General features: G+C 39.7%; 1 long non-coding RNA gene across 1 annotated transcript; it reads left to right on the top strand.

Moving 5' to 3' along the window:
* Positions 1-5,255: 5,255 nt before the first annotated feature.
* LOC122014405 lies at positions 5,256-27,462 on the top strand. The gene is made up of 3 exons (XR_006120666.1): positions 5,256-5,527; positions 5,621-5,680; positions 27,115-27,462. It is a non-coding gene; the product is annotated as an uncharacterized LOC122014405 (long non-coding RNA).
* The last annotated feature ends 323 nt before the right edge of the window (positions 27,463-27,785 follow it).

The following is a 27,785-nucleotide window of genomic DNA, read 5'->3' as shown; positions in this document are numbered from 1 at the left end:
TTTTGATCGCCATGTGGAGGGGATGGGAATCAGATGTATGGCAATAGATTTGGCAGCTTAGTCTTTTAGTATAAGTAGGAGATTGTTAGAGTGTATACTAAAAACCTAGCTTTTGTAAACATTTATATTTGAAATAAAAGAATCACATTGGTCAATATCTACATTTATTTGTTAAATGTAATTGTTCAATTAATTTATATAGTAGACAACATGGTATGTGGTGTCACACACAGAAGATCATCTTAACAGTTCTTTATAAATTATAAACAGTTGTTCACGACTAAGATGGAAAGGAACAAACCATCTGAATAGTCGTAGTATAATTAGGTATTAGTTTATCTTGATTAATAAATTACACTAGTACACTCTAAGTGTATTGAGTAGGATCATTTTAGGTAAGTTCTTTTTGTACTGACTTTATAAAAGAACTAGACCTTAGTTATTATGGAAGTGTGTGCTCTTAATCCTAATATAATAACAAGCACATATATTTAATATTTATTTCTTTGACTTATCAAAGGGTGAGGTTTAGCTCGATAAATCAATATGCCCGATAAGTTGGGAAATGATATTACTTATAGTGTGTGTTGTTGATTATAGAAGGAATCAGTGTCCTAGTTATCTAGATTGAGAATGTCCCCAAGAGGAGCTCATAAGGATTGTCATGTTAAATCCTGCAGGTGGACTTAGTCCGACATGACAATGAAGTTGAATGGTACTACTCTTGGAGCTAGATATTAATTAAGTGAGTTGTCAGTAACTTACTTAATTAGTGGACATTTGTTATCTTAAACACAGGGAGACTAACACACTCATGATAAGAAGGAGCTCATAATGTAATTTGGGATTGGTGCGATAGTGCGATAATAACTCTCTAGTGGAATGAGTTATTATCGATGAACTTGAGTTGTGTGTTCGGGGCGAACACGGGATACTCAAGCTCATCGGAAGGCCAAAACCAATTTCTCCTCTAGGTCCCTGTCGTAGCTTCATTATGGCCTCAAGTCCATCCAAATATAAGTCCATCTTGGTATCCAAGAAGGAGGTTGGTCCAATGCTTGGTGACCAAGCAAGGGCCTGCCACATCCTCTTCTATAGGGGTCGGTCCTTTGCTTGGTGACCAAGCATGTAGGGGCCGGCCATAATAATTCAAACAAGGAGGGATGTTTTGAATTTTTAAAATCTTCTCTTTGTAGAAAACTATAAGTTTTAAAAGAGAGATTTTAATTTCAAAACTTTCCTTATTTGAATTAGGTCACATGTTTTAAAAGAAAGTTTAAAAGATTTTAAAACTTTCCTTTTTTAACCATCCTCATGGTTTAAAAAAAAAGGGAAGATAAGTTTTAAAATTTAAATTTTCTATCACCATGTTAAAAAAGGAAAATTTATAAGAGAAGTTTTAAATTTTAAAACATGGTTTTAATTTTTAGAACTTTCCTTTTTTAACTCCTACTTTAGGAAAGAGATCTTGTAAAATTTTATAAGAGTTTTTCTTCTTGTAAAATTTTATAAAAAAAAATTATTTCCTTCCTCTTATAGGGGCTGACCACCCTTGCTTGGTGCCCAAGCAATGTGGCCGGCCAAAACAAAAAAATAAAATCATCATCCAACTAATTTGGTGATTGATTCAATCAAGAGGAAAGAAAAGGAAAAAAAAAGGGAATAGGAAAAACTTTTGGAAGATTTTAATTTTTTGTAAAAATTCTTCCCTTATTTGCCTTGGGCAAGTATTATAAAAGAAGGGGTGAGGAGGCTTCATGAGACACAACTCTTATTCTCTTGGTTGGAGGATCTCTTGGTGTGGTCGCCCCTCTCTCTTCTCCTTTTCCCTTTGCTCTCTTCTCCTTGGTGGTGGTGGTGGTGGTCGGATTTTAGAGGAAGAGGAAGAAAGCTTTTGGGTGGTGTTCATCTTGGAGGATCGTCGCCCACACGACGTCCAAGGTGAGACAAGGAATATGACAAAAGATATCGAGGTCATTAGTTTACAAAGAGAAGGTATAATTAGCAATTGTTTTCCGCATCATGCTAGTTATGTTTCTTTGTATGAATTCCAAACACAAGAGGCATTAGATCTAGTTTTTTGAATTAGTTTTTCGAGTTTGTGTTTTCTTTATTTTCGAATTTGTGATTCGATTATTCTTTTTAGTTAACTTAGAGTTATTTAAGGAAATTAAATATTAGCTTTCCTTAAAAGGCTTTGTCTAGGCGGTGGTGGTTGCTCCCATATCCAAGAAGGTCATGTGCGTCGCCATGCAATCCTGGAAGCCAATTTTGGAAATTAATATTTAATGGAATTAATAACATAGGTGGATTTGAATCAATAGTGTTAAGTTCCGCCTGTGATTCAAATCTAAACCATTAAGAATAGATAAGTTAAATTTGAAATAAATGATATTAAGTTCCGTCTGTGATTCATAATTTAACTTCTAAAGAACATAATAGGTTATTTAAGGAAAGGTTCGACATTTGTACAAAATTTTTGTACAGTGGAACCAGTACGATTTTCCTAGGACTAACCAACAGTGGGTTCATTGGCTTCCATGGGCAGAATGGTGGTACAATACGGCCTACCACTCAACTACTAAGATTACCCCATTTGTGACCGTTTATGGATGTATATCACCCTCAGTTAGCTCATACACACATGGATCAACAAATGTGCATCAAGTCGACCAAAACCTATGCACAAGGGACCAAATATTGTAACTTTTGAAAAACAACTTATGTAATGCACAAGCAAGAATGAAGCAACTAGTTGACAAACATCGTTCGGAAAGAGAATTTGCAAATAGGAGATTAGGTTTTTCTAAAACTTCAACCATACAAACAAGTTTCAATTCGTCCTTCAACCTCTATGAAGTTGTCACCGAAATTTTATGGCCCATATAAAGTGATAGAGCGTATTGAACCTATTGCTTATCGCTTGGAGCTTCCACAAGATTATAAAATACACTCTATATTTCACGTGTCTTGTTTAAAGAAGAAATTAGGCGATAAATTTACCCTTCAACAAAACCTTCCTGAAGTGAATTCAGATGGTAAAGTTAAATTTCAACCTTATGCTATTTTAGAAAGTAGACTTGTGAAGAAGAACAATCACCCGACAGTTGAGCTATTAATTCAATGGAACAATTTATCTATCGATGATGTAACATGGGAATTATATGATATCATTTAAGAAAAATTTTCAGAGTTTATTGATAAACAACCTTGAGGGCAAGGTTGTTTTGAAGGGCAGTGGAATGATAAGATCTTTTAATGGATCTATTCAAATAAATCCTTTAACTTTATTTCCTTTTCTAAAATAAGCTTGAAACTTTTTCTTTTTTTTTGTTTCTAGATAAGTTTTAATAGGACATTTTCTTTTGAAAATGTATTTTTATTTTATTTTTCTTTTAGATCTTTTCTTTTGAAAAGATAGTTTAGGTGTCTATTTAAAGAGACGTTATGTAATTTTGGAGGACAAGTAATTTTCCTTTTAGTTAATCAATTTCATTTAATTATTGGAGGTCGATCCTCTCGAAGTGATCATCCTATCCCTTTTTTCATTTTTCTCTTTTGATTTTTTCATGTGGTAAGCCCCCAGATTCTTATCATCAAGACCGAGACTGAATCATGATGTCAACGATTGAGACCAAGACAGAATGTCAGGATGCTAAATTGAGACTTGTCTTTTGACTAACTCTATTTTTGGGGCTGAATATGTCGAGTTGATTCCATCATACCTACTTATCTAGGCTGCGTCTGATTTCTTTTAGGTCATATTTAACTAATCTTGACTTTTACATAACTTTTAATTGCACGAGACATGTGGGGGGCAATAGAAATCCGCCGCCTCATCAATAACTATCGTGATATTCATCATGGCATGGACATGACTTTGATGTTGCTTTTATTATTTCTCAGGATCGGAGAATGATTGGCCACAAGTTTGATGGTCTTATTCCTGCTGAAGTGGATACTCTACCTAATCTTAGAATCTTGTAAGTAGTGGTTTTTTGAAACTATTCTTCCTTTGTACCGTGAAACTGGCTTGCAGTTAAAGCCAATTCGAATTAACTGATTTTACTTGAAGATGTTGTAACTTGAGATCCAGCTTAAATATGGACAACAACCCAAAATCCATTATCCTTAGTGACTTAGTCATATAAACCAGTAGATAGACTTTACAGATAAATACAATTAAATGATTCCCGCATAATCTTTGATAACACAATTTTTTAAGTCTTTAATGTCTCGCTGTTACATTCCCCCATCATTCAACCACCTGGACATGACTGGAGCCCATAATTAAAACCATGATCTTTCATGCTTTATGAGCAACCAATTAAGTTCTTGTACAATTTTGATCTCTTGGTCCAAATCTTCCAACCTGACTCTATTGAATTAAGAGTTTTTCAAGCTTTATGTGCAATCTAACACGCTCTTTCACCCTCGATACATATATGAAAAATACAAGCTCTTTCGCTCGCGAGGTAGCAGATGCGCCCAAGGATGGGGATGTTGAAGGCGAGCAACATCGTTGGTTAATCGAGGCTATTGCAAGGGCATCGCCGGCCGCTAGAGCGTGACAAACATTTGCGGTTGTTGACCTCCTGAAATTATATTATCACTCGGAATGAAACCTTTGTGAGGGATCGCAAAGTCTGATCGGTTTCGGAATCAGTCGGAGATCAAACAAGATGGGAATTTGAAGCTCCCGCAGATTCAAATTGAAATGGTGGATGGGAAAAGATTGGATCTTCAAACAGGAGGGAGATGTGAGGGTGCTTTTTTATTTTTACATATTTCAGGGACATTCTTATAAAATTCCTTGTTCAATTATTTTTTTATTAAGTCCTCTATTTTATTCTTTTCGCAACCAATGAATAATTGAACTTAACATAGTGAAGAAAAATTTATAAATTAATGGAGTTTTTTAAAATATATATATATAAATTGAAAAATAGTTAGTTTACCATCTTGTTGAGATATCTATACATTAGAAAGATGAAAGAGCTCCGCCACATAGTTTTCCATCTCGTTGAGATATCAATACATTTGAAAGATATCAGCACAATTTCTTCAAGTTAATTTACTAATTTCGTTGACTAATTAATTTGAAAAAAATTCTTAATATTCATTTTTTGTCACGAGTAACGGAAACGGTAACGGCAGAGCACCGCCGTCTCCGTCTTCGTGGTCTTCCACTCCGTCTTTCTCTCTATATATATATAAATTAATTATTATTATTATTTAATTCCCACCAACTCTAATTCTCTAAATTCATCCCAAAGGCCCCCTTGCCGCTGCTACCGCGGTCTGCTCCTCCGCGAACTCTCTACCGCCCTCCTCAATCTTCAGCTCCGGCCGCGGGTCATGGTTTCACTTCCTTAGGGCTACTCTTTCCGGCGAATCGCGTCCAAGGTTCGGTGGCTCTGAGCTTTTCACTGGGCTCTTTAATTTTCCTGATAGCGTTGGAGGGGAAAAGAAGGCAGTGACATCGAAGCGAGGGGTTTGGACGTCTTCGCATGGCTTGAACGCCGAGGTGATCCTCCTATCTAGGCCTAGCCTTGCGCTGGAATATTCTATACTTCCGAAAGTAGCTAGCTTCTTTTAAAGTATTAATTTCCTTGTGCAGTCCGTTGGTGTTTTTTCTCGCAGTCTGTGGTTTGACAGATCGAAGAGAGCTATATATCTGGTGAGTTTTTTTTTCCATCTCCGTTTTACTTTGTTTGACGAAAATTCGGATTTTATATGCGATTCATAATCTATGCGGTCCGTGCGTGAAGGTTGGTTTTTGATGTCAGTTTCTATGCGGTGGCGCAAAGACTTTGTAGGAATGGCAATGGATCATGCTTAGATCGAACGTACGTAACATAAGTCCAATCAACACGTTTAAATCTTAGACGGGCAAGGTATAACATATCGTCGTTGGGAAGCATAAATTTGGAAAGGAAACATGTAGCGCAATTATGGATAGGGGTGTAATTGAGTTAATTGTTGAGTCCAACTTTTCAATATTTGAGTTTGGTTCGTTTATAATCGAGCTGAACTCGAGTTTTATTTAACAAATATATTCATGACTTATGAGTTTATTCGAACTTTTATCAAGTCTAAACAAACTTAACAAATATAAATTATAAATTTAAATATTCATTAAAAACTAAATTATATATTTAGAAAAAATTATAATATTCTTATTAAAATTTATAATTTTATTCTAATAAATAAATTTAATATATTTATCTATATGTTTCATAAGTAGAGTGTAAAATCTATAAATTTAATATCAAAACTATTATTTTTTTATTTAAAAAATTGATTTATGAGCTTAACGAATATGTTCACGAATTAATGAGCCAAATATTGTGAAGTTTGAGTTTGGTTTGTTTATCTTAACGAACCTCATTAAATGATCTCAAACGAACTTTTATCGAATCGAATTTCGAATAGCTCATGAGCGGCTTGGCTCATTTATACCCCTAATTGGCTAATTGTGGATCTTAATTCGTGGAACTGCAACTACGTACATAGGAAGAGTCATATTCCGCAGTAGGTGTAGTTGCCTCCTGTGGATCTCCGAGGCCGCGAGAGCCACCTCGTGAGCACTGCTTTAGCGGCCTTCTTGCGATCACTGCTACTAGCAGCCACCTTGCGTGCGGCTGGATCTGCGAGGCCACGATGTCGCTTGCTGATAGTGCGAGAAAATCTCAAAGAAACAAATTAATGGACAATAAGATTATCTGCAACGTTGCTTGTTAGGGTTAATTTGCTGGGAAGAAGAGGAAGGGAAAAGTTGTTAGGGATTGCAGGGAAAAGGGGAAAAAAATTGGTTAAGAAAAAAAATTAAATAAGTTAACAAGGTTAATACCTTTAGAAAATTAATTGATCTATATTAATAACAATGACATTTATTAAAATTATCATGGTAGATAGCTGATCCTGTCCGGAATCTGAGGTAAACGAAAGTTGGCGGAGATGGCATTGATGTTGAGCGGTTGGTGCATTGAATCCCTCCTCCCACGCACGGCTGTCGGTGATTCCGGTTGAGGGGGTGTCATACTCGGCCTCTTCTGGTGAGCCACTGATAAGCCGCAAGAGGCGCCGGGCGGAGGCTACACCTTGAGCCGCTTCCTCCGTTGTGCGGACCCCCACTAGAACTAGCCCGCGCCTTCCCTCCGCTGAGCGGGTTGAAACTTCGATGCCAGCTCCCGCCACGGCGATCGTTCCCCCTACATCATCTGATCGTACACCATCTGATCGCGCCTTCCCTCCTCAGTTTCTTTCATGTCGCTGCCCCCGAAGATTCAAAAGTCGAGCATCCAGCCAGCGTCAACTCTCGGCCGTTCGACAGAGCGACCTCGGCCCAATTAGCCCCGAGCAGCCGGTGTCACATAACGGCGGTTATCCATCTTCCGACTGAGGAGTGGCGTGAGTCGGACAACGCTGAATCCCGAGGCCCAGAGCACCAAATAATCATTCAGGGGCTGCTCGCACAGATATGGGCTGACACCCGAGCTCGTGCAGCGGTCATGCGTTCGGGGGCGCTCGCAGGCAGCCATACCCAGATGTCTACTGGGGTAAGTTTTGTATGTTCTTAATTTATCTCCGATCGACTCTTTATGTTTCTGGTTCCTCGCAGTATTGGGTAGAGAGCCTGACCATGTACCAAAGGCTTGCCTTTTTGGAGTAGGAGGTTAAGTAGCTAAAGGCGCCGAGCGGCCAATCATCTACTTCTAAGACACAGCTGGAGCAGATGAATGCTGAGATGATTCAACTAAGAGCCGATCTGGTTAAGAGCGCTGAGCAGCTAGAGGCGGAGAAGGAAAAAATGCTGAACAAGCCACCCAATTAGCTCGGCTCAATAAACATGCCAACACCTTTGAATCTAAAATTCATTCAGCCAACACTAGGAAACTCTTGGCCATTAAAGATCTGGAGATCAAAAATAAAGAGTTTCAGGTGTTGGCCCAAAACTTGAAGGATGCTGAGGCTGCCTTGAAGGCAGAGCGGGACGGACGGTCAGCCAAGTAGACTGCAATGAAGGCCCAGCTCGACGCCAAGGATGAAGAACTGACCAAGTTGAAGGAAGAGTTAGAGGCCTCCCGAGCGGCCTTAGAGACTTATCAGAGAGCTGAGTTGAGTAGGTTCGATCTCATAAAGCAAGCATACATCCGCTCGGATGCTTTTAATGACAAAGTCATTGATCAAGCTCTTCATTTGTTCGACCTTGCGATCGACGGGATGCTCAACCAACTCAGAGAAGGCGGCTACCTTCCCGCTGCTTTAACAAGTAAGGTCATCAGTCGGGATAAGCTGACTAAGTCGCTACCTGATGATGTCTTAGATTATCTAGAATGAGCCTGTTGAGAGTTCTGCCTCTGTAAAAATTTTGAAGTTTCAATGAATGCTTGTCCGTCCGGCTAAGATTTAATTTCTTCTAGTATTTTAGTTTTTCAACTCATTTTTCAAGCGCCGCGTAAACTCATGGCCTTGTGATTCTTCCAATTGGCAACATCTTATCTACTTAGCCGATCAATGCATTTTGTTTTCAAAGTCGTCGATTGACCGTTTAACATGAGTTTAAGGTCGTCGCTCAACCGTTGACGGAGACAAGGGTTTAAGGTCGCCGCTTGACCGTTGATGGAGACGGGGTTTAAGGTCGCCGCTCGACTGCTAATGACAACAGGGCTTTAAGGTCGCCGCTTGACTGTTGATGGAGACAGGGGTTTAAGGTCGTCGCTCGACCACTAACGAAGACAGGGGTTTAAGGTCGCCGCTCGACCGCTGACGAAAATAGGGGTTTAAGATCGCCGCTCAACTACTAACGAAGACAGAGGTTTAAGGTCACCGCTTGACTGCTGATGACGACCGGGGTTTAAGGTCGCCGCTCGACCGTTGATGGAGATAGGGGTTTAAGGTCACCGCTTGACCGCTGATGACGACAGGGGTTTAAGGTCGCCGTTCAACTGTTGATGGAGACAGGGGTCTAAGGTCACCGGTCGACTGCTGATGACGTCAGGGGTTTATAATCATCGCTCAACTTTTAACTTGGCCTGATCAGCATAACAGTCTGGAAAGCTTGGTTTTTATCATGTTGAACCTGCATCCAGGAGGCATATACACAAGTACATTTATATTTGCTCACGCACCTCACCCGAGCCTGTAGGATTGGAGATGATTCGCGCTCAACGGTCGCTCGAACCGTCTCCCATTTTCATCTTCCAAGTAATAGGCCCCCGAGAGGAGTTTCTGTACGACATTATAAGGTCCCATCTATAGTGCATCGAGTTTGATGGCGTCGCCGACCGGCTTGACTTTCTTCCACACCAGATCACCGACCTGGAAGGACCTCGGGATCACCCTCCTGTTGTAGTTCTGCCTCATCCACTGTCAGTAAGCCATTAGCTGAACGACCGCTTTATCCCACGTTTCATCCAACCAGTCGAGCTCCAGTAACCTTCACTCGCTACTTCCCTCCTCATCGTAGAGTCGCACCTGGTCGAATTCTATTCCAACCTCTACAGGAATTACTGCTTCTCCTCCGTACACCAGCTGGAATGACGTTACGCCAGTGGCCTCCTTTGGAGTCGTACAGAGTGCCCACAAGACACTTGAGAGCTCGTCGATCCAACTACCTCCTGCGTGGTCGAGCCGAGTTCATAAGCCTTTGAGGATCTCCCAGTTTTAGAACTCCGCTTGACCGTTGCTCTGGGGGTAGGCGACTAAGGTGAAGGTCTGCTGGATGTCATGGCCTGCGCACCACTCCCTGAACTTCTGACCCGCAAATTGCCTCCCATTATCCAAGATGAGTCAACGACGGATGTCGAACCGATAGAGGATGTTCTGCCAGATGAACTTGATAACCATCTGCTCACTTATCTTTGCAAGGGGTTCAACCTTTACCCATTTTGAAAAGTAGTCCACAACAACGAGCAGGAACATTCACTAACCGGTCGCTATGGGAAATGGTCATATGATCTCCATGCCCCATTGGTCGAACGGGCAAGATACCGTGGATGACTTCATCTCTTCGGCCGGTCGATATGAAATATTGTGATACTTTTGGCAGGACAGGCATGTGGCTGTCGTCCGAGAGGCATTCTCTTGGAGAGCTAGCCAGAATTATCCAACCAGGAGAATTTTTCAAGCTAGTGATCGACCACCTGGATGGCTTCCACAGGAGTCTTGGTGTACCTCTTGTAAGATGTACGCTACGTCCTCTGGTCCAACACACTTAAGTAAGGGCCTAGAGAAGGCTCTTTTGTACAGCTGATCTCCGACCAAGGTGAACCGTCCAACCCTCTTCTTTAATAGATGCATGGCCTCCTGGTCGGTCGACGTACTACCCAATTAGAGAAATTCGATTAAGGATGTTCTCCAGTCACTTGGAAAGACAACTCCCTCCATCCGGTCAATATGCGCCACCAAAGAAACCTGTTCGATCGGTTGGTTGATCATGACTGGTGATAATGAACTAGCTATCTTGGCTAGTTCATCTGCTGCTTGATTGTCCAATCGAAGGATCTTTTGTGTCGTGACTTCTTGAAAGTTTGTCTTTAGCTTCTCAAAGGCTTCTGTATATAGCTTGAGTCGAAGATTGCTAATCTCGAATGCCCCACCAGTTGTTGGGCGACCAACTGAGAGTCCGAGTGAATAAGGACCTTTGTAGCTCTGACATGCTGCGCTGCTTGCAAGCCAGCTATCAAGGCTTCATACTCAGCCTCATTTGTTGGTATCGTGATAATTCAACCAGGGGCGTATGTACAACCGCGTGTTCACATTGTGTTTTCATTCCATATATACGTGTTCACATTGCGTTTTCATTCCATATATACGTATTCACATTGCGTTTTCATTCCATATATACGTATTCACATTGCGTTTTCATTCCATATATAATTATATCAAGGTTTAGTTTTTTATATTTTTATTTATCTCTCGATTTTTTTGACACGTTTTCATTCCATATATAATTATATAAAGCTTTATTTTTTATATTTTTATTTATCTCTACTCGATTTTTTTGTTTCCGCCGCGGCGCCGCTCACAAAACCTTTACGGCTTTACCCTTGTGATCTTGGCATCTTGCCCTTTGTTTCTTCTCTCTCTCTCCCGAGCGCCGACCAAAGTGGCAAAGCAGTAAAGTCCTGCGCCCAAAGGCTATTTTTCCCTCTCTTCCGAGTGCCGATCAAAGCAGCAAAGGTTCTGCCTTCGGCCTTCAGCCTTCGACCTTCAAGTAAGTAGATTTTATTTTATTTTATTTTATTTCTTTAATAATTGTTTGATTATTTCTTGATTACAATGTATGATACAAGTAATAATTTAAAATTTTAATTGTTTAAATGTTTAGTTGTTTTTTATATTTGATTGTTGGATAATTAAAAATTTAGATTTTGTATATTTAATGGTTGGATAATTTGTAATTTAGTTTTTTTATAAACTCTGAATATGTAATTAGTTTTTTTTATTAGCTGTTAGTTAATTGTAATTTGTGAATATTGATCATTTATGCTAAATTAATTTTATTTTTTTAAAAGAATTGTGTTGATGAATGATGTTAAATAATTTAATTGTGTTATTGTTAAATTGTTCACATTACTTTATGTTGATAATTTTTTCCCATACATTATAATTTGTAGAAAATATTGAAATATTTTGCAAAGAGGCCTAAGAGTTCAATTGAATCGTCTAGTGTTCCGGATGAAGAGTCTACTCCTGCACCACAACCACCACCTCCTCCTCCTCCTCCACAAATTTTATTTGAAATTATTGAAAATCTGAGTAGTGAAGTAGAAATTGTTGCTGATCCTGGTTTACGAAAATTGATTGAAGAGTATGATGTTGGTGCTAGAGATCGTATTCGAAAAGAATATGTTGTTATGAGCCCTTGTCAACCTCGAGGCCATAATTTTCCAAGAAACAAAATGGGTAAAGACAATAGATGTTTCAGAGAGGTTTGGTTTAAAGACCGTGATTGGTTGGAGTATAGTGTTTCAAAGGATGTAGCCTTTTGTTTCTGGTGTTATCTTTTTAGACCTAGTAATATAGGGTTTGGAGGAGATGATGTGTTTATGAGATCTGGTTTCATAAATTGGAAAAAAAGCAATTGAAAAATTCAATGAGCATGTAGGTGGAGTTGGTAGTGCGCACAATGAGCCAAGAATACAGTTTGAGGGTTTCAAGAATCAAAGACAAAGTGTGGAGTATTCATTTTCATCGGGGAAACATGAGCTTGAAGTTGCTTATCGCAAACGCTTGAATTCCATTTTAAAAGTAATTCAATTTTTGTTGTTACAAGGATTGCCTTTTCGGGGACATGATGAGTCTTCGACATCATCCAATAGAGGCAATTTTTTAGAATTGCTCAAATGGTATAGCTCAGAGTGTCCAGAAGTTGTGACAATTGTTGGAATGAATGCACCTGGAAATAATCAAATGATTGTCCCAAAAATTCAAAAGCAATTGGTGAATGCTTGTGTAGTTAAGATCACAAATGCTATTCTAACTTATCTTGGAGATAGGTGGTTCACTTTACTACTTGATGAGGCTCGTGACTGTTCAGTGAAAGAGCAAATGACAGTTTATTAGATATGTGAATAAACATGGAGAGGTGATTGAACGATTTATGACTGTAGTTCATGTTGCAACAACTACAGCTGCTTGTTTGAAGGAGGCAATCGACTCTTTATTTGCTAAGTATGGTTTGTCAGTGGCGAGATTGAGGGGTCAAGGATATGATGGTGCTTTAAATATGTCTGGAGAATTTAATGGCTTAAAGTCACTGATAATGAAAGAAAATCCGTATGCATTGTATGTTCATTGTTTTGCTCATCAACTCCAGCTAGTGGTTGTAGCTTTTGCTCAAGCAAATCAATATGTTTGTGATTTAATGTGGATTGTTGGTTCAATTGTGAACACATCTGCATCATCTTGCAAAAGGGCCGACAAACTTCGACAACTTGAACATGACAGAAAAGTTAAACTTCTTGAAAGAGGAGAGATTAGTTCTGGTAGAGGACTAAACCAAGAAACTAGTCTAGCTAGACTTGGAGATACACGATGGGGGTCTCATCATTCAACTTTATGTCATATTGAACAAATGTGGTCATCTGTTATAGAGGTTCTTCAAAATTTGATTGATGATGGTGATCGTTCTTCTAAGGGTTTAAGTAGAACTTTGGTTGAAAGAATGGAGAGGTATGAATTTATGTTTATTCTACTATTGATGAAACATATATTGGCAATCACAAATCATTTGTCAACCGTTCTACAAGAGAAAGATCAAAATATTGTGAATGCGATGCATTTAATCAATAATGTGAAATGCAAATTGCAAAAGTTGAGAGATTCTGGATGGGATATTTTACTTGAGGATGTGAAGAAGTTTTGTAACACTCATTCCATTGAAATAATTAATATGACAGATAACATCAACAACCGTAGTCGTTTGAAGAGAGATGGAAAAAATGTTAATTTTTATCACTACTTCCATGTTGAAATCTTTTGTGAGGTAACTTCATAATTCTTTTTTTGTTTACCGTCAATTAAATTCTTTTAAACAGTAACATATTTATTAATTTTTACTTTTGTTGTTTGATTTTTAAATTGTAGGTTATCGATATTATTCTATAGGAGATGGATAGTCGTTTCTCTGAAACAACTACAGATTTGTTGATTTATATGTCATGCCTTGATCCTAGGAACTCGTTCTCTAGATTTGATGTACAGAAGTTAGTGCGTCTAGCTCATTTTTATGAGGATGATTTTTCTTGGAATGAGCGTATGTTGGTTGAACAAGAGCTTGAAACATATATTGATGACGTCAGATCAGATGAACGATTTGAAGGTATTTCAGATTTGGGAGCTCTTGTAAAGAAAATGATTGAAACAATGAAGAACCGTGTATTTCCTTTAGTTTATCGGATGATTGAGCTAGCCTTACTTCTTCCAGTTGCTACTACAACCGTTAAAAGAGTGTTTTCAACAATGAATATTGTCAAAACAAATTTGCGAAACAGGATTGGAGATGAATGGATGAATGATAGTTTGGTAGTCTATATTGAGAAAGATGTTTTTAATACTGTCGACAATGAGCCAATTTTACAGCGTTTTCAGAACATGGAGTCTCGAAGAATGCAATTGTCACATATTCATTAGTAGACTGCTTTAATATTTTAATATTATTGTACGAGTTTCTTTTCATAATATTGTACCTTTTTCTCTTGTATGCAAGTTATTTAAAAAATATTTTTTAATTACATAGAAGTTATTAACTATTCAAAAAAAAATCGCCGCGCTCAGATCGCGGTCGCCCCTCCATGATTGAATTCCTAGATCCGCCATTGAATTCAACCGAACGGAAAGTTACATTCGGTCTTCCCTTGGAGAAATGAGCTGGATGCCAATCCCGCTACCTTGTCTGGTGGAAGAGCCATCAGCATATATTCTCCAAGTTGCTTCTGGCTTGTCATTCTGGATTTCTGTGATAAAGTTAGCCAAGGCCTGTGCTTTTATCGCCGTTCAAGGCTGGTATTGAATGTCGAACTCACTTAGTTCAGTTGTCCACTTGATCAACCGACCGGATGCTTCTGGGTTGAGGAGAACTCTTCCCAAGTTATTGTTGGTTATCACGACGATAGGATGAGAGAGGAAGTACGGGTGGAGTCTCCGAGCGGCTAGTACCAAAGTGTAAGCTAACTTTTCCAGACCAATGTAGCGAGATTCGGCATCTTTCAATATATGACTCAAAAAATACACAGGCTGTTGCTCTTGCCCATTTTTCGTAAGTAATGTCGAGCCGATCGCATTCTCGGTGGATGACAGATAGATCCAGAGCGGCTCTCCTGCGCTCGGCTTAGCCAATATAGGCAAGGAGTTGAGATAATCTTTGAGCTCTTCAAATGCTCAGTCGCACTCACTAGAATTTTATCGCCGGACACAGTGCCTTGAAGAATGATAGGATACGGTCGAATGATTTAGATATGAATCTAGACAGAGCGGTAATATGCCCGATCAACCGTTGGGCATCCTTCAAGTTGCGTGGCAGTGGCATTGTTGGATCGCGGCGGTCGGCTAGAAGGGGGGTTGAATAGCCTGAAAATAAAAATCAAACCCTTCTCGAACTCTTAAACTAACACTTGCATAAATAATTAACTAAACAAACAAAAATACGAGGCTCATAAGATTTAACTTGGTTACAACTGGGGAGGTTGTTAATCCAAGGAAAATGATCGTACTAAGTGTTGGAGTGTATACTTAAAAGTTTAGCTTTTGTACACATTTATTTTGAAATAAAGAATCACATTGGTCAAATGTTTACATTTATTTGTTAAATGTAATTGTTCAATTAATTTATATAGTAGATAACATGGAGTGTGGAGTCACACTTAGAAGATCATGTTGTCGGTTCTCTATAAATTATAAACAGTTGCTCATGACTAAGATGGAGAGGAACAAACCATCAGAATAGACGTAGTGTAATTAAGTATTAGTTTATCTTGACTGATAAATTACACTGATACACTTTAAGTGTATTGAGTAGGATCATTTAAGTAAGTTCTTTTTGTACTGACTTAATAAAAGAACTAGACCTTAGTTATTATGGAAGTGTGTGCTCTTAATTCTAATATAATAACAAGCATGTATATTTAATATTTATTTCTTTGACTTATCAAAGGGTGAGGTTTAGCTCGATAAATCAATATGCCCGATAAATTGGGAAATGATATTACTTATAGTATGTGTTGTTGATTATAGAAGGAATCTGTGTCTTAGTTATCTAGGTTGAGAATGTCCCCAAGAGGAGCTCATAAGGATTGCCATGTTAAACTCTGCAAGTGGACCTAGTCCAACATGACAATAAAGTTGAGTGGTACTACTCTTGGAGCTGGATATTAATTAAATGAGTTGTCAGTAACTCACTTAATTAGTGGACATTCGTAATCTTAAACACAGGGAGACTAACACACTCATGATAAGAAGGAGCTCATAATGTAATTTGGTATTGGTGCGGTAGTGCGGTAATAACTCACTAGTAGAATGAGTTATTATCGATGAACTTGAGTTGTGTGTTCGGTGCGAGCACGGGATACTCAAGCTCATCGGAAGGCCAAAACAAATTTCTCCTCTAGGTCCCTGTTGTAGCCTCAATAAAGCCTCAAGTCCATCCAAAGAAAAGCCTATCTTGGTGTCCAAGAAGGGGCCGGTTCATTAGTTGGTGACCAAGCAATGGCCGGCCACATATTCTCTAGAAGTGGTCGACCCTTGCCTTGGGCAAGGGGGCCGACCACAATATTTAAATTAGGAAAGTTGTTTTTGAATTTTTAAATTTCCTCAGATATTTACAATTTGTAAAAAGAGAGATTTTAAAAATTTATAAAATTTTCCTAATTTAAATTAGGCCACAAGGTTTTAAAAGAGAGTTGTAAAATTTATAAAACTTTCTTTTAAAAAGGAAATATTATTAGAGATTCTTTAAAATTTTAAAACTTGATTTTAAATTTTAAAACTTTCCTTCTAATATCCACATTAGAAAAAAAAAGAGTTTGTAAAATTTTATTAGAAGTTTTCTTCTTTTAAATTTTATAAAAAAAATTTCTTTCTTTCCCTTTTAATAAGTGGTCGTCCACCTTGCTTGGTGCCCAAGCAAGGGGCCGGTCAAATAATTAAACATCAACAAATAGTTGTTTAATTAATAAATCAATCTAGAATTGATTAATTAAAAGGAAAGAAAAAGAAAAAATTAAAAGGAAATAGGAATAAGTCTAATTTTTTTTAAAACTCTTTCCATAATTTTCCGTTGGGAAACTAATATAAAAAAGGGGGAAGGGGAGACCTTGAATAATATAACAATTGATATTGTGTTGTTGGAGATCATCAAGTGGCCGGCCCCTCTCCCTCTCTTCCCTTTGCTCTCTTTTGCTCCTTTGTGGTGGTGGTGGCCGAATTCTAGAGAAGGAGGAGAAGCTTTCCGGGTGGTGTTCGTCTTGGAGAATCGTCGCCCACACGACGTCTAAGAGGAGGCGAGGGATACGGCAGAAGATCTCGAGGTTTTTAGGATACAAGGAAGAGGTATAACTAGTATTTAATTTCCGCATCATACTAGTTAATTTTTCTTTGTATAAATACCAAATACAAGAGGCATTCGATTCTTGTTTTTTGAATTTAATTTCGATGTTGTGTTCTTTTTCTTTTTTCCTTGTGATTTGATTGTTCCTTTTGGTTAACCTAGAGTTATATAAGGAAATTAAATATTAACTTTCATTAAAAGACTTTGTTTAGTCGGTGGTGGTTGCTCCCATATCGAAGAAGGCCAAGTGCCTCGCCATGCAGCACTGGAAGCCAATTTTGGAAACTAATATTTAATTGAATTTATAACCTAGGTGAGTTGGATCAAACGTGTTAAGTTCCGCAGGAGATCCAAATCTAAACCTAAAAGAACATATATGTTAAACTTGGAATCAAACGTGTTAAGTTCCGCAAGAGATACAAGTTTAACTTAAAAGAACACATGGTAGCTAGGAAAGGTTCAGATCACGTACAAAATTTTTGTACAGTGGAGCCATTGGGTTTTCCGAGTAGCAACCAACACTAAGAACTCCTTCAGGTGGAGAAGCCTCTTACAACGATGAAGCGTAGAAATCAGAAGCTTAACTACAGAGAAAGCGTACAAGTGCAAAAATAATGAATTGCTTGAGTTGTTGAAAAGCTTCTGGACCAAGGCTATATTTATAGCCTTGGTCGGGGCGCCCTGAGGGTTTCGGGCGCCCTGGAGGGGATAAACTTTATACCCCAATGTTCAGATCTAGTCAAAACTCGATCCGGTCAAAAAGTCAGCTTCGGGCGCCCTGGACAGCTCCGGGCGCCCCGAAGGGAAAAGTCAATCCTGTTGACTTTTTCTAGACCGGGTCTTTTGCTCCGGCTCTGTTCGCTTTAGACCGAGTCTTCCGCTCGCTTGAATGATCTCTATCATCTGGAATAGGGCTCACCCGAACCCAACTTCCGGTCTTCTCGAGCAGGCTTCCGCTCCGGCTTCTCGTCCCTCGGAATCACCGCGTGCTTCCTTCTTGTCCACTAGCGTACTCATTCGCAGTCTTCGTCCCTCGGTCGCACCCCGTGCCAACCTTCTCGCTAGCTGCATCTCTTGCTCCTCTAGCAATCTTTCGCTCCGGCTTCTCGTCCCTCGGAACCACCGCACGCTTCCTTCTCGTCTGCCAATGTACTCTTCGCAGCGCCTCATCCCTCAGGCGCACCGCGTGCCATCCTTCTCGCTAGCTGCGTCTTTTGCTCGACTACGTGTGCTCCTAAGCTCCTGCACACTTAGACACAAGGTTAAAAGCACACAGGACCTAACTTAACTTGTTGATCACACGAAAATAACCTTGAGGTTTCAACAATATCCCTCTTTTTGATGTGAGCAACCCAAGTTAAGCTAGGGTAAAAATAGACATAAAAATTAAACTAACTAATTTTGTAATAAAGTGCAAAAATATAGAAAATTAAAATTTTTGGGTCTACCTCCCCCTAGACTTATACTTTTTCTTTTCCCTCTTTGATCACATAAAAAATTGGGGTTCCGAAAAAAATCTAAGGGTTTTATAAAATTTTTCTAACTTTCTTAAAAAAAATTCTAAGTTAAAGAATTTGTAATAATTTTCAACAAAAAATATTCTAAGTTTAAAAAACTTTAGGTAAGAAAATTTTCTTAAGGAAAACACTCTAAAATTTTTTTAAGAAATTCTGACTTAGGAAATTTTGCAACAAAAATTTCTAAGTAAAACTTTAGGTAAGAAAATTTTCTATAGAAAAACTTTAAGTATAAAAAATTTCTAAGTAAGGCTTTAAGTAGAAATTTCTAATTTAGAAATTTTAACTTAGGCAATTTAGAATTTTTCTAAGTAAAAGTTTTACGTAAAAAATAATTTCTAAGTAAAAAAAATTTTAAAATTTTTTTCCTTTTTTTTAAATGTTTAATAGACATTTTAAAGCATTATTAAATTCTAATTTTAATGCTTTACCAGAAAGTTAATTAAACATTTAATTTCAGTATTTTGGCTTTCAAGTCATGGCGAGACACTAGGCCTTCTTGGTTATTGGAGCAACAACCACTTCCTTAGACAAAGTCTCATAAAGAAATTTACTGTTTAATTTTCTCGCTGAAAGCGCTAATTTCGATTAAAATTTAGGCTAAGCAAGATTTAGGAACCCAATATAGGTTCCAGCCTACTGGATTAATCAAAAATTTCTTAGGGACATATTTTATTGAAATATTCTTAATTTGTCCCTGGTGATATCTATAATACCAATTTAAATTATTAAACTTTCTAAATTTTATATTAGATAGGCATGCACGATTTTTCAAGTTATCTACTTGAATTTTCATATTTTTATTTTCTGATTTCAATTTCTCATTTTCTAATTTAACTTTATCTAATTCTTCTAAAGGGCAAGATTTAGCTAATATTATTTTTAAGTTCTTAATTTTTTTTTCTAACTTACAGCAGTCTTTAGTTAGCAACTTAACAAACTTAAAAAGTTTATCGGGAGGAAGATATCGTACCTCACTTACCTTGTCGATCTCGTTGTCTGTGTCTCCCCCTGAACTGTTGCTTTCTTCTGACGTAGCTCCCCCTTCTTCGATGCTCTCGATACTCATTTCGGAAGAGCTTGAATCGCAGTCATTGTCTTGATGACTCGCCATTAATGCGAGTCCGGAGAATGCCTCGACTTCCGATTCGGACGATGTATCGTCCCACGTCGCTTTTAGGACCTTGCGCTTTTGGACAGGCTTCTTACCTTTATCCTTGTCCTTGTTCCTTAACTTGGGGTAGTTGTCTTTGACGTGCCCTTCTTCGTTGCAGTGGTAGCAGTGGATGGTCCTTTTCTTTCTTCCCTGCGGATGGTTAGAAGTTCTAGATTTACAAAAAAATTTAAATCGTCTTACCATCATTACCATTTCCTCATCGTCGAGAGAAGATTCCGACTCAGGTTCGTCTCTCGATGCTTTGAGGGCGACGTTGTTCTTGGGCTCCTTCGTACCTACACATCTTGATTCGTGCACTTCAAATGTCGAGAAAAATTCTTCTAGTGTAATTTTTTTCTAAATCTTTCGAAATGTAAAAGGCATCTACTAGTGATGCCCATTTTAAATTTCTCGGAAGAGAATTTAAAGCGTTCCTTAGCGAATCTCGGTTACTTACCTTTTCTCCGAGATTCGGCAGTCCGGTGATGATCTCTTTAATTCTCGAGTGTAGATGTGCAACTGTCTCGTCTTCCCCAAGTTGCAGGCTGGTGAGCTGATTGCGAAGTAGATCCCGTCTAACGAGCTTGGCTTCGGACATTCCTTCGTGCAGCTCAAGGAACTTTTCCCAAAGTTCCTTTGCCGAGTCGTAGTTCTCGATCCGGTTGACTTCTTGTGGCGGAAGAACTCTTAGTAGATGGTATTCTGCATTGTCATTCGCCACGTAGTCGGCCAGTTCCTTTTTCATCCAATGATATTTTCTTTGCCCTCTGGAGCTACAAAGCCAAATTCCATTATTAAAATTAATTCAAAATCAGTTGTAAAGAATATCTGCATTCGCTTTTTCCAGGTAGCGAAATCCCTTTCGAATTTCGGCGGGTAGATGCTTGGTCCGACCATTATCTTTGCTTCGATTGGCGGTTAGTCCTCCTGAAGCGCCTTGGCTCTGATACCACTTGTTGGATCGCAGCGGCTGGCTAGAAGGGGGGTTGAGTAGCCTGAAAATAAAAATCAAACCCTTCTTGAACTCTTAAATTAACATTTGCATAAATAATTAACTAAACAAACAAAAAGACGAGGCTCACAAGATTTGACTTGGTTACAACCGGGGAGGTTGTTAATCCAAGAAAAATGATCGTACTAAGAACTCCTTCAGGCGGAGAAGCCTCTTACAACGATGAAGCGCAGAAAACAGAAGCTTAACTACAGAGAAAGCGTACAAGTGTAGAAAGAATGAATTGCTTGAGTTGTTGAAAAGCTTCTGGACCAAAGCTATATTTATAGCCTTGGTCGGGGCGCCCTGAGGGTTTCAAGCGTCTTGGGGGGGATAAACTTTATCGCCCAACGTTCAGATCGAGTCAAAACTCGATCCGATTAAAAAGTCAACTCCGAGCGCCCTAGACAGCTCCGGGCGCCCCGGACTATTCCGGGCGCCCCAAACAGCTCTGGGTGCTCCGGAGGGAAAGTCAACCCTATTGACTTTTTCTAGCCCAGGTCTTTTGCTCCGGCTCCGTTCGCTTTAGACCAAGTCTTTCGCTCGCTTGGGTGATCTCTGTCATCCGGAATAGGGCTCACCCGAACCCAACTTCCGGTCTTCTCGAGCAGGCTTCCGCGCCGACTTCTCGTCCCTCGGAATCGCCGCGTGCTTCCTTCTCGTCCGCCAACGTACTCATTCGCAGTCTTCGTCCCTCGGTCGCACCTCATGCCGACCTTCTCGCTAGCTGCATCTCTTGCTCCTCGAGCAGTCTTCTGCTCCGGTTTCTCGTCCCTCGGAACCACCGCACGCTTCCTTCTCGTCCGCGGGTGTACTCTTCTGCAGCGCCTTGTCCCTCAGACGCACCGCGTGCCGTCCTTCTCGCTAGCTGCGTCTTCCGCACGACTACCTGTGCTCCTAAGCTCCTACACACTTAGACACAAAGTTAAAAGCACACAGGACCTAACTTAACTTGTTGATCACACCAAAACAACCTTGGGATTCCAACAGATATATCTTGCAGAGCCTTGACCTTACTAGGATTCGCCTCAATCCCCCGCTCAGTGATGATATATCCTAGGAATCGACGGCTCTTGGCACCAAACATGCACTTATTCAGATTCAGCTTTATTCCATAAGCCCTCAGAGTTTGGCAGGTCTCCTTGATGTCTGTGCAAAGATCAACAGCTCTTAAAGATTTTATTAATATATGGTCGACATATACCTCTATATTTCAGCTGATCTGTCGCTGGAACACCTTGTTCATGAGCCTCTAGTAGGTGGCACCGACGTTCTTTAGTCCTAACGACATTATGTTGCAGAGGAATGTTCCATTGGCCATGATAAAGCTGACCTTTTCTTCATCTTCTCGAGCGAGCGGCACTTGGTGATAACCTTGATATGTGTCGAGCATGCAGATCAGCTCGTAGTATGTTGTAAAGTCCACCATCTGGTCTATCTAGGGTAGTGGATAGAAATCCTTTGAACATGCTTTATTCAGGTCGCGGAAATCTATGCAAACCCTCCATTTGTTGTCCAGCTTGCGGACCAGCACAATGTTAGCAAGCAAGCTCGAAAATTGTACCTCCCATATGTGACCAGCCTGTATCAATTTCTCTATCTCCGCTCGGATGACCAAGTTCTGCTCCACGCTGAAGTCCTTTTTCTTTTGTTTTACTAGCCGAGCATCCGGTCGGACATATAGCTCATGTTGAGCCACACTCGACGAAATACCGGAAAGCTCGTGTGTCGTCCAAGCGAGCACATCATGATTATGTCTGAGACAAGCTACCAGTTCTATCTTTTTCTCGTCCTCTAGATCGTCATCAATGAAGGTAATTACTTCCGGGCGATTAGGATGAATCTGAACTTCTTCTTTTTCTTAGTAAACCAACGTGGAGGGTTTTTTAGTGATGGCGCTCATCTCTAGACGAGGTACCTTCCAAACAGCTCGTGCTTCCGTTCTGACCATCTCGATATAACAACGTTGAGCGGCCAACTGATCTCCTTTGACTTCTTTTACCCTCCCGTCCATCAGAAATTTGATATTTTGGCAATAGGTGGACACCACCGCTCGTAACTCATTGAGTGTCGATTGGCTCAAAATGACGTTGTAGACCAAGGGCGTATCTACCACTATGAAATTTGTAGTCCTTGTCCGCCTTAGGGGTTCTTCTTCGAGTGAGATGGCCAACTTGATCTGGCCGATCGACAACACTTCGTTGCCTGTGAAATTGTAGAGTGGAGTCGACATTGGCAGCAGTTCACTCTAGTCAATTTGTAATTGATCGAAGGCCTTCCTGTATACGATATTCACCGAGCTCCCTGTATCAATAAAAGTTCTATGGACTGTATAATTGGCAATTATCGCTCTGATGATTAATGCATCATCATAGGGGACCTCCACTCCCTCCAAATTCTTAGAGCTGAAGCTGATTTCAAGTCCCTCAGCTTTTTCCTTATTGCAACCAATAGCATGGATCTTGAGCCGCATTGAGCATGAAACTTCCTTGCTATGTTAAAATCTCCGTTGGTCGGCCCTCCAACGATCATTCCTATCTCCCCTAGGGCATTGTTCCGGTTCTCTTCTTCCCTTGTGGAAGGTCTGGTCCGTTAAGAAGAGGCTCAGGCAGGGATTCGGTCCCTTTGTAGTTGGTGGTGGCGTGGCTCAGTCATCCTCTCCTCCTTCATTTTGCAGATCGCCTTCGGTGACACCAATCCGGAAGTCACGAACGACGGCGATCGCGTGGAACTGACCTACTAGCTGTCAGGTCATAGCAGTCCCTGGTGTTGTGCGTTGTTGAGTGGTGGTAAGTGGAAAACATCGGTGCCCCCCTCTTGCCTCTTGGACGAGTAGCCGCCACCTGCTGTACGACATGTGACTTAGTCTCTTGGTGTGAAGAGGCTCCCGACCAGGGCCCTTTAGGTGGTTGATGACTGCTCAATTAACATCGCTCAGATGCTCCTGCAGGCTCGACGGTCGTCTCCTTCTTCCTTGCTAACTGGGCTTCTTCCACATTAATGTATTCATTGACCTTCTTTAGGAGATGACCAAAGTGCTTCGGCAGCCGCCGGATGAGCGATCGGAAGAACTCTCCCTCGGTGAGCCCTTAGGTGAAGGTGTTCACCAGCACATCTGAGGAGACTGCTGAAATGTTCATCACCACTTGATTAAAGCGCTGGATATAGGCCCTCAGGAACCCTTGTTTCAACAATAACAAGTTCACGCTCATCTTCTGGTGGCGGCGATTACTAGCAAAGTGGTGTAAGAATGTCACTCGGAAGTCTTTGAAGTTGTAGATCGAGATGTTCGGCAACCGTTTGAACTACCGTTGCGCCGATCCCAAGAGAGTAGTAAGGAAGACTCAGCATTTCATCTCGTCCATGTATTGGTGAAGGGTGGTCGCGTTGTCAAACTTGGCTAAATGGTGGTCAGGGTCGGTTGTTCCATTGTACTCTCCAATCGTCAGCGGGGTATAATGCTTCAGCAGAGGGTCATTTAGGATCCCCTCCAAAATTGTTGATTGACCCGCTTGGGCGAGTTGTCTTCCCTCGGCGTTTTTCCCTTTCGTGCGTCCCATACGGGCGCCTCATCTAAGGAAGATCCTCGGTCTCTATCCACTTGGCCCCTTTCTTCTGGGGGAGCCCACAATAGTGCTCGGTTGAAGGGGATTGGTGTATTACGGGCATCCCCATAGGAGTCGATCGGTCTCCTATTAGGCTCCAGAGCAGAAAGTTGATCCGCTCGATCTCCTCTTTCAGCCCGTCGACCTACTGCAGAGGCAGCGACTCATGTATTGGCCAATCGGCCAACGCCTGTTGTTGTTGCTCCAATATCTTCGTTACTCGAGCTTGTATTTGTGCATCAAGATCTTCTTACGTCAGTGTTACCGTTGTGAGTCATCCAACTGTTGGTTGCTATTGGGAATATCGTACCAGTTCCCCTGTACAAAAATTTTGTACAAGTCCTGAACCATTCCTAACAACTTATTGTGTTCTTTAGAAATTAAATTTGAAATCGCAAACAGAACTTAACATTATTGATTCCAAATTCAACTTATATGTTCTTAGAGGTTTAGACTTGGATCGCAAACGATGCTTAACATTATTGATCCAAATCCACCCATGTTACAAATTCAATTAAATATTAATTTCAGAGATCGGCTTCCAGGTTAAACATGGCGAGGTACTAGGCCTTCTTGGGTATGAGAGCATCCACCACTTCCTAGACAAAGCCTTTCAACGAAATTCAATATTTAATTTCCTTATAGTAACCCTAGGTTTATCCAAAAAGAATAATCAAACACAAATTCGAAAAACAAAAGAAACACAAAATCGAAATCATAAATTCAATAGCCTAGATTCATTAGCCTCTTGTGTTTGGTATTTCAAGATCTAAACAAAAGGATAAACTAGTTATGATGAGGAAACTAATCATTAGTTATACCTTTTATAGCTTATAGACCTCACGATCTTCTGTCGTATTCCTCTTCTTATCTCGGACGTCATGTGGGCGATGATCTACCGAGATGAGAATTCACCCAAGCTTCCTTCTTCTCCAAGCAAGTTTCGACCACCACCAATCTTCAAGAGATGAAGAACTTTCGGCCACCAACCAAGCTCCAAGGGATGCTAAGAAACAAAGCCTCCTATGTCTCATTCTTCCTTTAACAAGATCCGACCACCACCAAGCTCCCAAAGATGAAGATGTCGTCGGCCACACAAGGAAGAAGAATAGGAGAAAAGGAGGAAGAGAGGGTCGACTACCACCAAGGAAGAGAAGAGAGGAATACTAGATGATATGTTATGAGGTGAGGCACCTCTACCCTCTCTTTTATATTCCTTGGTCTTGGCAAATAAGGAAAGTTTTATAAATAAAACTTCCTTATATTTCTTGCCAATGTTTAAGAAAGAAAATTTAATTAAAAATTTCCTTTTAATCCCTTAATGGTCGGCCACCTACAAGTCCTCCAATTAAGGAAAGTTTTAAACACAAAATTAAAACTTCCTAATTTGTTTCCGAAAATTTTTAAAATAAAAATTTCTCTTTTAAAATTCCCTTCATGGTTGATTATAAAAGGAAAGTTTTATAAATTAAAATCTCTCTTTTAAAACATGTGGATGATTACAAAAAGGAAAGTTTTATCAAAAATTAAAATCTTCCTTTTAACTACAAATAAGGAAAGATATCAAACCTTTCTCTTAATCTTTTGTAGAAACTATAAAAGGAATATTTAATTTTTAAACTCTCTTTTAAATTATGGCTTCCACATAATGAAAGATTTTAAAAATAAAAATCCTTTTTATTTTATTGTGGCCGACCACCAACTTGGGCTCCAAGTTAAGGTCGGCCACCTACTTGCTCCATCAAGGCTTGATCTTGGCTGACCCCTTGCTTGGGCCCTAAGCTTGGCTTGGTCGACCACCTTAGGATGGGTAAGAAAGTGGGTATGAGTGGATATAATACTTTATAAATAAGAGACTACGACAGGGACCAAGAGGAGGAATTTGTTTTGGTCTCCCGATGAACTTGAGCTTCCCGTGTTCACCCCGAACACCCAACTCAAGTTCATCAATAATAACTCATACCACTAAAGAGTTATTATTGAACTACCGCACCAATCACATATTACTATATGGGCTCCTTCTTATCATGAGTGTGTTAATCTCCCTGTATTTAAGATATCGAATGTCTACTAATTAAATGAGTTACTGACAACTCACTTAATTAATATCTAACTCCAAGAGTAGTACCACTCAACCTTATTGTCATGTCGGGCTAAGTCCACCTGCAGGGTTTACATGACAATCCTTATGAGCTCTTTTTGGGGACATTATCAACCTAGATTCCTAAGACACAGTTTCCTTCTATAATCAACAACACATACTATAAATAATATCATTTCCCAACTTATCGGGTCTCTTGATTTAACGAGTTAAATCTCACCCATTGATAAGTTAAAGAAATAAATACTAAGTACACGTACTTGTTATTATATCGGGATTAAGAGCACACACTTCCATAATAACAAAGGTCTTGTTCTTTTATGCAGTCAGTATAAAAAGAACTTACCTTAAATGGTCCTGCTCAATACACTCAGAGAGTACTAGTGTAATTTTATAGTCAAGATAAACTAATACCAAATTGCACTACGACTATTTCAATGGTTTGTTCCTATCCATCTTAGTCGTGAGCTACTGTTTATAATTTATAAGGAACTAATAACATGATCTTCTGTGTGTGATACCACACATCATGTTATCTACAATATAAATTAATTGAACAACTACACTTAGCATGTAAATGTAGACATTTGACCAATGTGATTCTTTTATTTCAAAATAAATGTTTACAAAAAGCTAGGCTTTTAGTATACCCTCTAACACCAATGTCTTCCATCTTCTTATTCGGATGCAGGTTACGTTCCTACAGACGACGCTAAAATGATCCTATCTGAATGAAGGAAGTTGGAAAGCCGGGGATGGGGTGACCACTGACGAGATGAAGACTTCAATTCTACAAAACAAAATCAAACCGGGGAAGGGGTCCTTGGCGTTGGCCCTCCGACGCTCAAGTCAAAATCAGAAAGAGAGAATGAGTAATCAGTAAAAATGAGAAATCTTGCCTTCCTCATACCTAGCGTACCCTTTTATTCCTTTCTCTGTGATCGTTCATCTGTCCTTATTTAATGATATTAATTGTTAGAGGAAGATTTCTTTATCTTGACTTTCGTGCATTGATGATAAATGTAGTATTTTTCTTTGTCTTGACTTCTTCATATTTAATGATAAACGACGTATTCTCGTTTGCTTTCTTGTCTTCTCTTATGTAATGTTATTCTTTGCGTCAGACGGGCGGTTCGAATGGCTCGTTTTCTTGTCGATCGGCTCGTTTTCTTGTCGACCGGCTCGTTTTCCTGTCGATCAATTTATGATGTCCCGACCGACCGGATGATGTCCACTTGACTACTCTTTTACTGACCAGAATAATCTTAAGCCCGACGTTGATCATTTTAATTTTGATCGATACTATATCAATTGACTCATGATAAGTGGACTTTTCCTTACCAGTGCATCAATAATCATATT

The sequence above is a fragment of the Zingiber officinale genome, chromosome 8B (genome assembly GCF_018446385.1).
Source record: "Zingiber officinale cultivar Zhangliang chromosome 8B, Zo_v1.1, whole genome shotgun sequence".
Classification (NCBI taxonomy): domain Eukaryota; kingdom Viridiplantae; phylum Streptophyta; class Magnoliopsida; order Zingiberales; family Zingiberaceae; genus Zingiber; species Zingiber officinale.
This window is presented reverse-complemented; position numbering and strand designations above follow the sequence as displayed.